Source organism: Cupressus sempervirens, chromosome 5, assembly GCF_028749045.1.
Source record: "Cupressus sempervirens isolate cs-2001-9-10 chromosome 5, ASM2874904v1, whole genome shotgun sequence".
Classification (NCBI taxonomy): domain Eukaryota; kingdom Viridiplantae; phylum Streptophyta; class Pinopsida; order Cupressales; family Cupressaceae; genus Cupressus; species Cupressus sempervirens.
Window position 1 is genome coordinate 640588501 of NC_143122.1, and position 16368 is coordinate 640604868.

Genomic DNA, 16368 nt, shown 5'->3' on the forward strand with positions numbered 1-16368 from the left:
GGTCTTACCTCAAGTGCAATTATTGTTGTACTTCCCAATGGTGTATGCTCTATGTTTATGGGATGTGCTTGGTTTGCTACACTTTAGCTTCCTCTATCTAATTCTTGCCTTCATTGTTCACTATACTAAAGAATTCTTATCTTTTCCCCCTTCATTCATATGGTGATGCTTTAATATATATTTTCCTATCGATGTGGCGCATGGCCATGTCCTTAGTGACTTTAGTGTTGGAAATCTAAGAGGAGTAACTGAGAGGGGAAGGGTGAATCAGTTACCACAAAAATAAATTCCATATCCCTTAGATTCCAATACAAAACATAAACTTTGTTGAAACTACTATCACTCGGTTAACACACAGGCACTCGGTTAACACTATCAATATGTTGTGACTTAGTAAGCACTATAATATCAACTGTTACTTGACAAACACTAAACATGTAAATCTTAAGATGTTAATTGTTATGAACCTTAATTGACTTAGTTACATACACATAAAATAAATAACATAAACACAAGTGACACCAAGATTTAATGTGGAAACCCAATTTGGGAAAAACTACCGATTACAACTAGTTACTATTTTCCACTCTTCTAAAGTGAGCCTTGTTAGGAGCCAACCTTGTTAAAGGTTACAAAACACATTGTTGGGTGTGACCCTATTAGAGGATTTAATCACCCTATTAGGAGTGCCCTTGCTAAAGGTCTTTAGACACTTCAGTCTAGAAATGCCACCTTGTTAGAGGATTTACAAATAGCCATTGGCCTAACTCTATTAAGAGATTTGATTCAATGCTACAATGGATAGAGAATAACAATGAAATGACCTCATTATCAATGAAACTATATTGTTGATTTCATATCTCAATTCTTGCTTGAATAATTGATCCTTCCTAATTAGATTAATCTTTGCAACCCAACAAGGATATTATGCTTATCCTTCCAATTTTCTTCCTCTAAGAATCTTCTTATCTTCCACACATTCTCACACATCTTCAATCTTGAACTTGACCTTATACTTATATCATTTACATTATCAAGTTGGCTTGAATACAACTTACAACAATAATTCTTCATCTCTTTAGTCAACTAGAACCAACAAACAAATATATTAAACTCAATATGCCACAATAAGAAAATTCTTTATTAGTTGACCTAGCTCGGTAGACACTAATATTGAAATGATTTTCTTATGTTAACCAAGTGAACTTGATTAACATTGAAACTTTGTAAAATTCCTTTGGTAACTGGGTGAGCTTAGTTAACACTGGTGTCATCCAACTTTCCATTGTTAACTAAGTGAGCTCATTTAATACTAAACTTCTACGACCTTCTCTATGAAGCCCGAGTGAACTTGGTAGAAACTGTCTTCTAAACTTGGTAAACACTAAAATGCTTGGTAGACATAGGAAGCTATATTCATCACCTAAGTGAGCTCAACACATACTAACTAGTAAAGATATGACTTTTTGTGTAACATCAAAGAGAATATACAATTGATCAATTTTTTTCAATAATCTCACTCTTTGGCATAAATGGTGACACAACATGTCATAATACATTGAAATTTTAGAGAAAAGTAAAAGCCAAGATAATATCCTTAGTTCATTCTGATTCTCATCCATGAGAACTCCCTCTATCAATGTGAACTCCCTTCAACATCAATATCTCCCTTTGATTTCAATTTCTTCCTCTATCAAAAAACTCTCCAGGTTTATTCTTCATCAAACTCTTCCTCTTTGATATCTTCAAATATTCAGAAGAATTTCTTTAATATAGAAAACTCCATCTCTACAAAATCTTTACAAAATTTATGTGATATGACACAAAAAACTCTCCCTCTTTGACATCTTATGCCAAAGATAATATTCAGTGAATTTCAATGTACCTAATGTACTCATTCATATGCCATTTGCTCTTTCATTACTACATCAACCTGACTGATCTTCAACATGCTTTGGTTGATGCATCACTAAACTTCATTTAGTGAACTTCAAATAGGGAAATAACCCCTAGTTTACCTCTTAGATACAAAATTTCATCCTTTAGGTAATGACTTGGTGAATATGTCTATAATTTGTTCTTTAGTATTCACATATTCTAATCTCACCTCTTTGTCTTGCACTAATTCTCTTAGAAAATGATATTTTATTGTAATATGCTTGTTCTTGGTATACATCATAGGATTTTTTGATATATTGATTGCATTGGTGTTATCACATAAGATAACTACTAGATCCTCGATTTCTACCTTCATACCTACCAATAGTTGTTTGAACCAAACAATATTGAAATAATTGATTGGTGTTGCAACATACTATGCCTATGTTGTAGACTGAGAGATGCAATTCTTCTTTTTACTTGTCTAAGACACTAATCTCTTACCAAGAAAGAATTCCCCACCACTCGTTCTCTTCCTGTCATCAACATTTCCTGCCCAATTTGCATTAGTGAAGGGTTTCAAATCTATGTTACCTCCTTCCTTGTGCCATAATCCATAATCTTCAATACCCTTTAGCTGCTTCATTATTCTCTTTATTACCATCATATGATTTTCTTTAGGATTATTCTTGCCACCATGCCAACTTTAAGAGCACTATTAGGACTAGTAAGTACTACATGCTATAGTTTTCCAATCATAGATTTGTATGTGGCCTGATCTACCTTCTTAGAATCATCATATTTGGAAATCTTATGTCTAGTAGACATAGGTGCTCCAATTGGTCTTGAATCCTCCATTCCAAACTTATTTAGTATCTCCTTGATATGCTTAAATTGATTGAATCTATAAGCTAACAAAGAATTTGATTTCTCCAAACATTGACATCTCAAATTCCTTACTCATTTTCTCAAAAAGAGTTTTGCACAAATCATCATTTCCAGTAAATAGTGTATCATCCACAAAGATTCTTGCCAACACAATCTTCTTATTTGGTCCTTCTTTGATGCAAAGGCTATTGTTATCATTTTTCCTTTGAAAACCAATCTTCATCAAATAATTATGAAGTCCTTCATACCAAGCTATGGGAGCTTATTTGAGATCAAATAGTGCTTTCTGTAGTTTACAAACCATATCCTTTTTGTTAGGATCTACAAAACCTTCAAGTTGCTCTATGTAGACTTCTTCTTCTAGAATTCCATTCAAGAATATAGATTTCACATCCATTTGATGCACTTTAAATTTTTTATGTGTGGTATAAGAAAGTAAATTCCTAACACCTTCTAATCTTGCAACAGAAACAAAATTTTTGCCGAATAAAGAAGGATATCTGATTAGGAAAGAGCATCGAGGGAGCTACAAAGAATATTTTGATCAAGAATGATCCAAAGGATAAACCAAAATAATTATCTTAATTTGCAAATTAGTTTTTTCATCAACTAGGTCAACCATTGTTACTCTCTAACAATTGTAGCAATGAAGAAATCTCTTAACATAGTTCACTTAACAATCATTTTTGTAAATCCTCTAACAATGTGATATTTCTTTATAGAATTGTCTTAAGACCTCTAACAAGGCCACTCCTAATAGGTTGATTAAATTCTATAACAAGGTCACACCTAACAATTTGTTTTGTAACATTTAATACGATTGGCTTCTAATAGGGCTTACTTCAAAAGAGTGAAAAGTTGTAACTAATTGCATTGGTGGTTTTTCCAAATTGGGTTTCCACATCAAATCCTAATGTCTCTTATGTTCATTTTATTTGCATAATACTTTATCTTTCTACAACTAAGTTACTAAAAGTTAATACGCATTAATATCTCATGATTTCTTTATTAATTGAGTTACAATGAATATCTAGTTCTAACCAAGCTATGAAAGGATTTGGATTTGTATGAAGTTTTTATTTGCATCTAAGGGATTTGGAATTGTTTTAATGGTAACTGATTCACCCCTCCTCTCTTAGTTACTCTTATATTTCCAAAAAAAATGTTTTATCCATTTGATGTTCCTTTCAGTCAACTTTTCCTACATGCTCAAAAAACTAAGAGCATGATTATCAATAAATATAATGAACTCTTTTTATAGTAAATAATGTCTAAATTTTCTCAATGACTACACCGTAGCATAGAGTTCTAAATCATAGGTTGAATACTTTTTTTTGATGAATAGTCCTTTTCTATGAATAAAAATATACTAAGAATACAATTCACAAAAAAGGGGCTAGGGGATACAAGATCACCCCGCAAAAGAGTTCACACAGTCGAAGTCAGACTTAATAACATGGCCTCAACCAGAAACAACAACTATTCATAAAAAAAAACATAATAAGCAACCTTAGGTGGCCAAAGTAGTGCCAGCCAAGGGAGGAGGATCGTCCTTGTCAGGAAAACTCCATGCATCAGTGGGATTGTGGGGCGAGCTAGGAACAGTTCAGCAGTCATTAGTAGCAGCAGGATCAGTGGCAGTCTATGTGTCTTTAACCTCGAGCCATGAAGGAGAAATCACCAGGGCCATGCAAGGATACTTTCCAGATTGCACCCACTGAGGACCAGGAGGAGGAGTCAAGGACTAGCCAGAACCACTGCGAGGTGGGGAAGCAAAGCGACACCTCTATTTTCCATCACCACCACTAGGAGAGCAATGGCGAGAAGCCTGGGAGCATGGTGTGTGCGAGTGGAAGCCTAAGGACTGGCACCTAGAATGGCAGCCATGAGGCTTCAAGACATCAGTCAAAGCATTAGGACAAACTTTGGAAATATTGCAGGGAGCATTGCCCCAATGATTTAACAACTCTTGTAGGTGAGCAACTTCTAGGGAAACTTTATTAGCTTGCACCTAGATCTACATAATAACATTGCTACAAATGCATGCCTTAGTGTACATAGAAATGTTAACATCCAAAAAATTGTGAGTGAACATAACAACATTCCTATCTTTCCACAAAGAAAACAAAATTTTCATCCTGAAGGTATGCCAAATCTAGGTGAACTTCTGAGAAATTCTGGAGGAATCACCTAGTAGGATCATGTGCCATGAAAATGATTCGGGCCTGAAAGGCTTGAAGAAATCATGAATCCAGTGCCAATAATTTTGAGCACACTTACAAAACTAGAATATATGCAAAAAGGACTATAGTTGACCACAAAAAGGGAATCTGGTATTAGGAACCCCAATGTGCTTGAGCCGAGGCCCCAGGGGAAGACCTTGGAAGGCAAGGCACCAGGCAAAGTGGCCAATCTTGGGTGCTATAATAACACTCCAAATGGTGTCAAAATAAAGAAGGATATCTAATTAGGAAAGAGCATCCAAGGAGCATCAAAATAAAGGTTCCAAGAGCATTTGAGATCCCAAAAGGAATTACAAGCCACTCATAAAGTTCCTCTATTGTTTTGAAGGAATTTTTCGGTTCATCCCCCTCTCTTATTCTTATTTGGTCACAACCACTTTCCAAGTCTACCTTCAAATAGAATTTTGCACCCCCTAAGAAATCCAACATATCTTCTATCTTGGGCATGGGGAAACTATATCTTATTATGATCCTATTGATTTCCCTAGAATCTATGTAAAGCCTCCATGTACCCTTTTTCTTAGGTGCCAAGATTACAGAGGCTACATAAGGGCTTATACTTTTTCTTATGAACCCCTTACTATACAATCTTCAATCTACCTAGCAGTATCCTCATTCTAATCTAGTGTCTTTTTGTAGGCTTTGTTTTGGTAGAGTGGCACTAGGGAAATCTATGCAATAACTAACTTTCCTTGATGGGGGCAAGGTCTGTGGAGTACCATCTTTTATCAAACCCTTATACCTATCTAAAAGTTCTTATACTTCCTTAGTACCTACCCTTCCTTCATTTTCATTATCTTTAGGCTTCTTTATTGATGTTCTCTTAGGTTTGATAACCAAGGAAAACATGTAGTATCATTTCCTTTTATGGTCTTCATGAACTCCTTTTCTCCTATAGGCATGTCACTACCTCCTATATGTTTATCTTTCCCCTCATTAGGAAGTGTGTTCATAGTATAGTTGATTCCATTTTTGGTAATAGTGTAGACATTAAATTACCCTTCATGCCCAGCCTCTACATCATATTGATAGGTCTCACTAATAAAAGATGGCATGCATCCATATCATACACATCACACAAGACTTTATCTTTGTATTCTCCTATGGTAAACGGTACCCAGACTTGCTCATTGATTAGGGTATATTTTTCCTTGTTTAACCATAAGGATTTATAGGGGTATGGGTGAGGTATTCTTTGCAATTTGAGATTTTCAACCTTTTTAGTAGAATCAATGTTATATGTGGAACTAGAATCTATAATAACTCTACATACCATATCATTCACTTTGCAAGTGGTTTTGAATAGGGACTTCCTTTTTGGTTGTTCTCTAGTTACTGGGATCTTTAGGAGGGTCCTTTTCATCATTGGAAACTCTCCTTTTTTATGATATGTAGGCTTAGATGTGGAGGTGTGGTAAGAGGACACACTATTACCATCATCTTCTTGTTTCAACTAAACCCTTGTTTCTCCTTATTTTTTGGATCCAAGCTTCTTAGGACACCTAAAGGATTGACATCCCACTTTATTAATGTTGAAACAATTTCCTATAAAGATAATTTTCCATCTACCTCCAAAATTTCCTCTATTTCTTGATCCTCTTCCTTTGAACTTACCCTTGCAGTTTGATTCATCCCCTTGCTCTTTCTTGCAATATTCTTCTTGGCCTTTCAAAGAAGTTCCTCTACCACTAAATCTGCATCTTCCTTTGACTTTACCATCTCTTCCTCACTATTTTTTTCTCCTCTCTTTTCTTGTTTCTCTTTGATCTATACTTATAATTGGAAACACTGGTGCACTGTCTCTAGGTCGAGCAGATTGACCTTATCTTGAATGCTATATTTAAGGCCATTCAAGTACCTTTCTAACTTTTATTTTTCATTTTCTTGTATCTTTTCTTTAAGTATCACTCTATGGATTTCTTCATTATAGGCACTAACATCCATGTCCTTTTTCCTTAAATTTTGTAACTTATTATGTACATAGACCCCATAATCTTCAAGTACAAACTATTTGTTAATCTCTGCTACCATTCTCTTCCATGTAGTTATGGGATTCTTTTCATTTTATATTCTCTCATTTTGCAAGAAGCTCCACCAATTCAAAGTGGGCCCCTTAATTTTAGACTTGGCTACTTTCACCTTTTTGTTTTTTTCCATTTCCTTACATTTAAAGAAATTCTCTACTGCCTCTATCCATTCCATGCATTCCTATGGATTAACTTTTCCACAAAGTATAGGTAGTTCTTCTTTATTCTCTTGTATCCCTACCTTACCTAGGGCTTCAATGAATTTTATTTGGTCACTATTCATCTTTCCTACTAGTTCCTTATCTTCCTCTTCTATTTATTTCTTAGAATATTCATTGTCTTTGACAACTCTCCTTTCTACTTCTAACTTCTTTGCCTTCTCCTTTATTCTTTTACTCATTTCCATGTGATCCTTGAGCATCTTGGATAATTTTGAATTGATGACCCTTGTTGGGAGCTCATCACTAGCATTTTCCATCTCATTTGATATCTTGCCTCTTCTTAGGATCTCCTAACACTCTGATACCACTTGATAGAGCACACAACAATAAATGTGGGTTCAAGAATTTTCCAAACTCAAATCTCCAAATAGGGTTTCAATTACCTAATAGTTTCAATCAACTTAGAAAAACCCTACACCATCTAACAAAGTGATTTGGACCATTTCAAGGATCCTACAATCTCCTTTGGGTCCAATCAAACTTCAATCAAGATATTTCTTTAGGGACCCTTTCCCAAAGTTGAGCAACAAAAGGAAAACTAAATCAACCCTTACAAAAACTTATTCTAATGATTGCAATAACTTATTTGATGCATATGGATGGAGAAACAAACATTAGACTGACTCTCACAAATCTACAACACCCTAATCCTTGATTGGGCGAGTAGGTTTAATTAGGTCTCTCTAATGAGTTTTTCGGATTAAAATTTGAAAATTTCCAAACAACCTAGAAAAAAAATTCACAAATTATAATAGCCTTTTGTGACTTACAAATGATTTTAAAGGATCAAAATCCAACTCTATTGTAGTACCCTAAAACCCTTACTTTGTTCATTGACCTAATAGGCCTAGTTACACATGGATTCCAAAGCAAGTTCTATAAGATAGATTCAAAGAATTGGTCTAGCCCCTCACAGATGTCCTACTACACCAAAAATTTTACAATCCACCATTTACCAGGTTATATTGATCATTTTGTTTATCTGCATATCCAAATTCTTCAATCATCAAGTCAAATAGATGGTCATATTTGACCTAGAGATTGATGGAAAAAATAATTGTACACAAGTTCTAGTCCCAAAAATTTTGAATTTTATAATATAATACCTAAATTTCTTTCCTCAAGAGGTCATTGAATTCTAGATGTGGCAACTTAGGCTTCCATCTTGTTGACAAACTTAGGGTTTTAAGGGTTTTCGAGTAACTTAGAAAGAATTGAATGAACCTTGCAACTTAATTAACCAAATGAATTCATAGAAAATGAAAATGAGATATAATGCACTACATTAAAATCTCATGCTAGATACTTAGACACACCAATCTGTACAATACAAAATTTGCATAGGAAAATGGAGAATTGCTCAAGAAATTCAGTATATATTTTTTGAAACCCATTAAATCAATAAATCCTACTTATTCTTCACCAAATGAGAATATTTACCCATTAAATAATTCATTTATAAAGACTACACTAGACATTCAAAATGTTGTAGCCATTAGTTTGAAAAATTACACATTTTGAGAAAATTTGCAAAAGTTGCTTATGAGCAACTTTTCAATATTTTGCATCTTTTCCATTTCGAACTTCTGATTGCCCTGTGACCTTGAAAAGGTCAATTCTTAATTTAAAAAATGACTTAAAACCAAATTAAAATGAGAGAAAATTCAGCACATTAACATCTCTTTCTAATTACTCAGACATACTAATTTGTATGGTGTGGAATTCACATAAGAAAACATAGGATTTATCAAGAAATTCAGTATATTTTATTCAAAATGCATCAAATCACTAAATCCAATTTGTTATCCCCCAAAATGAGAGTTTCTCCACGTTAAATAATTCATTTCTAATGACTACAAAAGACTTTGAAATGGTTATAATTGTTACTTTGAAAAGTTGCATGTTTTGAGCAATTTTGCAAAAGTTTCTTATGAGCAACTTTGCAACATTTTTGTAACTTAAAAATGCCTAATCTACCAAAATGAAAGAAAATCCCATATTGACTCAAGTGAACCCAAGGTTCATAATTCACCTATGGGATCATTGGCCTTATAATTTGGGTTACATTTATTACATTGGGTTGATCCATAGAACCTAATCTCTTATATGTCTATAGACAACCATAGGAATGCTTAGGGTTCCCTACACCATTCTTGGTTTATTGAGTGTCCTTTTGGACAATTTGTTAGAGTAGTTTAACAAGTCTAGAAAAGTTCCTATCATAACACACATTTGCACCAATTGTCGAGACATTTTTAGGAGTACCTAGAGTTATCTTGATGATGCTTAAGCTACCCATGGTGAGGCTAACAATAGTGGATTGATTTTGATGTGACCTCATATGTTGATCTTCTTTGTATAGAGATGATATTAATGGACAAGTAAAAAAATTAATTGTAATTTAGATTAGAATACATTGTATTCCACATACACATGTATGAACCATAACATGTTAATTTTTTTAATAAATGATGGATGACATTATTTCTACTATTAATTGTAAACATATTAGCTAGTTGAGACCTAGAAATATTGACACCCCTTACATGGTATGCACTTTGATGTAATTAGATTGAGTTACAAATTTAATATAAACTAAATTGAAACTTGAATTTAATAAAACATGCAAAATATTTTTTTTGTATATATTTTTAAGGTGTCTCATGTGCAACTAAGGTTGGTAGTTCTTTGCACATCAGTCCATCAGCCAGTGAGGCTTAACCTCAAATATGCATAGAATATTTTTCATGAATGTTAATTTTAAGAGTTCGTATATTCTTACTAATTTATGTGCAACTCTGACTTGTTTCTATTTATTACAACTATAAGGTATTGGAGTATCTAATGGTGTATTACATATATGTCTCGACCCATTTTTGACTTTGGCTACACGTTATGCACCATATGTATGCTTTTATTTTATAAACATGTGGTCTTTGTATACTTAATAATTTATGCACATACAAGTTTGATTGATTCTTTACATATGATATTTAGGTGGACACCACAACAAGTCTTGGTGCAAGTATGGGATTGAGCCAAATATAGCCATCTACATTGTCCTTTGAGGTCCTAATTAAAAAATTAATTTTGAAATGCCTATTATCTACTTGTCTATTACATCCGCAATTTTTAGACACTATTTGAATTTAATAATATTTATTTGTACATGACTTGATTCATGTCACTTTTGATGCTCATGAGTGTTTAGCTCCCCATCCTACTAAGGGCATTATTAAACATGATCAAATGTTAAAATTTAAACATGTTTATTATTTAATAGCTTTGCGAACTAGATTACACAAATCATTTTAATTAAACACGCGTTATCTTCTCAAGTTATCTTTTAAACAATCTATGCTAGAGTGGAGACTATCATCTCAGGTAAAGACCCAATATGATGGTGCAAATTAGAAATAGGCCCAATGGGATGATGCATCTGAACCATCTTTACATGGGTTGAAGAGGATTGTAGATCAACTGCATGAGAATCAATAGATTTTCATTTTTTATCTTGTTATATTTTATATGACGGACTTTCTATGGGGTTATTTACATTATATATTTTTATTGTGATATTAAAGTATTTTGATGTACTCATATTATATTTTCAGCACTTGTTATCAAGTTATTAGAACTTATGTTATCATGAACTATTGGGACTTCTAACTATTTATTATTTGTTTATTATGTTATCATGTTAGATTACATTATTTGGACTTGTTATATTAAATTCATGTGAACTATAGTTGATCGATATGAAAAAATATATTGAGTGAACATACAAATGTCAATGATATACATTTAATTGAATATAAGAAAAACAACCTATATTCATATTACTAAACATAGGAAGTACATTACTTAAATTTCATATCATCAATTAATGCACATAACTAATTCAGAATAAAATTAGATGAATAGAAGCATGCATGAATTTAGAAATTTAAAACAAGATTAGATAAATACAAGTAAATTATTGTATTATTTATGAGACCAAAAAAATGAATAAATTTATTCAAATGGGGTCCTACATCATAGAAAAAGGATGTTTAAATGTTATTAGAAGTAAAGTTCAATTAATACACTTGAAAAAGTCACATGTATTATATAATCTATCTAATATACTCACCATTTAAATGCAGAAGATGTAGATGTCAATCATGTGTCATCAAGAAATCTATGAAGATTTTATTTTACCTACGCATATAAGAAAAATATATATGTTAAAGAGACTAAGATAACTATTTAAATCAAATCAAATTTAATTCTAGGACCAAAAACTTAAATAAAAGAATTGCACTCGCCTAGTAAATAAAATGCACCCACCTAATAAAATATGCATGTTGTAGATGTCATCAATGTTATTGAGAAAAATCAATTATTAATTGTCCCTATATATAATATTAATAATACTATATGCTCAAAAAACTTTAAAATGTATAATATTTCATTTGAATTAATTTAGTTCTTGAACCAATAACACAAATAGAAGATTTGCACTTTCCTAGTGAAATATAACTTTGCTTAGCAAAATGTTAAGTGTCATCCATGTTGTTAATTGTACTTGACACTTAAACACCAAATTAGTTGACTACATATAAATAATATAGAGGATTTATATAGATTCTAATATAATTACATATAAAAAGAGCAAAACTAACTCAAACTTACATGTGTCTAAATTTGATTCAACCTAATATACCATTTGCATCCTCTCTCTTTTACAATTCATCTTTGATTCCCTCATGATCTTCCATTGAAAGTGTCTATAATATTTTATTTACACGTCTCCCTTTGCAACTTTTGAAATTAATTTTTTTTGCCACCACCAAATGAGAACAATGTAAATTATTATTTTTTGATTCATAGTCTTCAAATTCTAGTAATTGACATTCCTTCTTGGTAGATATTTGTGTAGACATGTACTAGCTACAATGATAAACTCAAGTGGATAGTGAAAACCATCATCATCTACTTAACGGTTCACATCAAAGTTGTCTTAGGTTCCATGCATCTAGATTGAATTACTCATAATTGTCATTAGGTGGAATAATGTACTATATTTATTACATCCTACAAGAAAAAATAAAGTACACATGTTAAAATTTAAAACTTGTATGAATTTTTAATTTAAAAATATTAATAGATTATTTGACATACATAAGAAATAAAATGTAAAATAAATAAAAGAAATTTAATTAGATTGTACCAAGTTGTGTGAGTTACGAAACACAACCATAGTCTATTAATATAAATGCATGATCTGAGTCTTCATTTCTTGCATCATCTTCAATGCATGTGTGAGTACATCTTAACAATTCATGTTTCCATTCTTCAACCTATTTTGTATTCTTGCATTCTTCCCATTGACCTGCAACACAAAATTGACAAAAATGTACAAGCTCCCTAGTCCATACAACCCAAGTGTAAGAATGAAAACTCCTAAATGAATGACATTTAGCTAGACCAATTATTGTATGGGAGTCATATCTTTAAAGGATATTATTGTCTTCAACTAGCTAGAAGAAATATCTGATTGTAGACTTTTGATTTGATCATGTACATAAATATGTATTACACCATTCCACAATTTTGTGTGCATTTTTAGATTTACTTTTTCCTCAAATTTTAGGTTCTATTTGCAAAAGGTTCTCTTAACACATGCATTGGTACCATCATGTTCTCCTTTACTATGTGCCCAAACCTCAAGAAAACTCTATATTTGTTAGATACTAGTTTGTTTGTGTGTCCTACTCAACCAATAAAATATTCTTATATTCCTAAATTTCCTAGTATAATTATGTAACCATATTATATATTGTGTCATTTGAATTTCTCTCTCCCTTAAATTCTCATTAAAGATTTTGAAGAAATACCAAACAAAATCTAATGAGTCTAGTTTATTATCACTCATATATAGAAATTGTATTAAAAAAAAATGATCCTCTTTTGTACTCTTAAGTGCATATCTATAAACAATAGGAATAAACCTTGCTACTTGCATTATATTATGATATTATGTGGTGCTTTATCTTATGTTGTCAGTGTGTGGTTCTCTACAAAGTCAATGACTTAAAGTATGCTACGAACTATAAATTTAGTCTTTAATATGAAAAATCTTCTATTAATCCATCTAGAATTTTGAGATTTTTTAACATATTTAGGTGTGATATAATTCTTAAATTCATTCATGAATGTATGACAACTAGGTTTTTTAGTAATTAGATCACACTGTATTCTAACCTTTCCACCCTTAAGTGGATATAAAATAGTTTTGAATCTTCTTATATTAACTAATTGTTGTCCAAAATTAGTTGAAATATTTGCATGCAAACATTCATTATAAAATAAAATATTTCTACACATATCGCATACACTAAAAATACAAGCTTTGAAAGTAAGAGATTAAATAGTGTTTCAGCCATGCTGAGAAAAGGAAGAAACTAAACCCTTTGACATATTTCAAGCCTTTTCATAGCTACATGAGATTTCAAAAGAAGCTATGGTGGCTATTTATGTGACATTTTTTAGTGGAAAGTAGAAAGAGATAAAGAAGAAATTCATGATATTTTGGAAAAGAGCATGAAGAGGAAGCTATACTAGATTGAATCCTCAATGCCATGTGAGAATTCCTTGGTATGATCCACATAGACAAAGCCCAATTATTTTGATTCTTAATCATTTGAATATAATATTTTGGGTAGATTTTGGTAACAGTTTAAAATTTCCATTTTGTATATCCTAATTTGTAATGGTCATTGTAAAGCAGATAAAATAGTTATGTTGGAATAGAATTAGTATACATAGGATGATTTTTTTTATGAAGGGGTGGATTCTTTTTGGAATAATCTTATTGTACTAGAGTTGTAGGTATTTAAATTTACATGTGGACATTGATGAAATGATGATGATATTTATGATCTATGTATTATAAATATTTTTCATTTGATTACAATTAGACTTGGAGCCTCTATAAGTACTTGTTAATATTCATTTTGTTATAGTAGGTTTGTGTGAATGAGTCTATTTCAAAACTATGTTTACAATTGAATCATATTAGAAGAAATGAATCTTTTATTTATTCTACTAATCTGAATTTTATTCATGTGTATAGATAGTTAAACTCCTTCTTAATTCTCTACATTTACTCCTTTAAATTTAAGAGTATGTGCAGGATCATGGTCAAACAAACTATGGCCTCAAGTGGTAGTGAAAAACTAACAAATCAGGGCTATGTCAACTTGACACATTATTTCAAAGTGCTTTTGGAATTTATATCAAAAAGGTGGAAGAAAATAATCTGTAGGAAATTGAATCTAGTTTCTAAATTACTAGGCCTTGTCTGGAGAAAAAATTATTTGATTGGACAAAAGTTTTGATTTTAATACAATAATACAAAAATTTTAGGGAAAAACTAAAAAGTAGGTGTATGTCTAACCACCTTAATCAAAATCAAATGATAATATTTTTTAATATAATTATAGATATAAAAAGTAGACTCATGCTCAGATGTGACACATATTTTTGAAATTTTTTATTCCAAATAAATAATTAATCATGAATTATCTACTATACTATTTTAAAAATTAAAAAACTATCCTATGACTCCTTTTCACCCATATAAATGATTATAATATGTCCCTAGGGGTCCCAGGACACCTATAAACATATGTTGTAATGAATTGTGTCAAAAGTTGTCATAAGTTATCCTATGACCCCTTTCGACCCATATAAGAAATTATAATATGTCCTTAGGGGTACTAGAACCCCTAGAGACATGTTGTATTGAAATGTGTTGAAAGGGGTCATAGTTCACTCTATGGCCCCTTTCAACCAATATAAATGATTACAATATGTCCCTAGCCGTCCTAAGACCCCTAGAGACATATATTGTAATGAAATGTGTAGAAAGGGGTCATAGATTATCCAATGACCCCTTTCAACCAATAGAAATGATTATAGTATGTCCCTAGGGGTCTTGAGACTTGTAGCAACATATGTTGTAATAGAATGTGTCGAAAGGGGTCATAGGTTATACTATGATCCATTTTGACCCATATAAATCAATATAATATGTACTTAGGGGTCCTATGACCCCTAGAGACATATGTTGTAATGAAATATGTCAAAAGGGGTCATAAGTTATCATAGACCACTTTTGACCCATATAAATGATTAATATATGTCCATAGGAGTTCTACGACCCTTATAGACATACGATGTAATTAATTGTGTCAAAAATATTTTGACCCACATAAACAATTATAATATGTCCCTAGGTGTGTTAGGACCCATAGTGACATATGTTGTAATGAAATATATCGAAAGGGGTAGGGGTCATAGGTTATTCTATGACCCCTTTCAACCCATATAAATTATTATAGTATATCGTGAATGCTAGAGACATATGTTGTAATGAAACATGTTGAAAGTAGTCAGAGGTTATTCTGTGATCAATTTTGACCCATATAAACAATTATAATATGTCCCTAGGGTCCTGGGACCCCTAGAAACATATGTTGTAATAAAATGTGTTGAAAGGGGTCATAGGATACCCTATTACCCCTTTTGACCAACATAAATGATTATAATATGTCCCTAGGGTTCATTAACCCCTAAAGACATATGTTATAATGAAATGTTTTGAAAGGGGTGATACATTATCCTATGACCCCTTTCGACCCATATAAATAATTATAATATATCCCTAAGGGTGCTAGGACCCCTAGAGACATATGTTGTCATGAGATGTGTCAAAGGGGGTCATAGTTTATTCTATGACCCCTTTCGACCCATATACATGATTATGATATATTCTTGAGTTCCTGGGACCACTAGGGACATATGTTGTTATTAAATGTGTCAAAAGAGGTTATAGGTTATCCTACGACACCTTTTTACCCATATAAATGATTATAATATGTCCATAGGACCCTAGGACCCCTAGAGACATATGTTGTAATGAAATGTATCAAAGGGGATCATAGGTTATCTTATGACACATTTTTTTATAATATGTCCTTAGGGGTCTTAGGACCCATAAAGACATATGTTGTAATGAAATGTGTCGAAAGGGTTTATAAGTTATCCTATGACCCCTTTTAAATC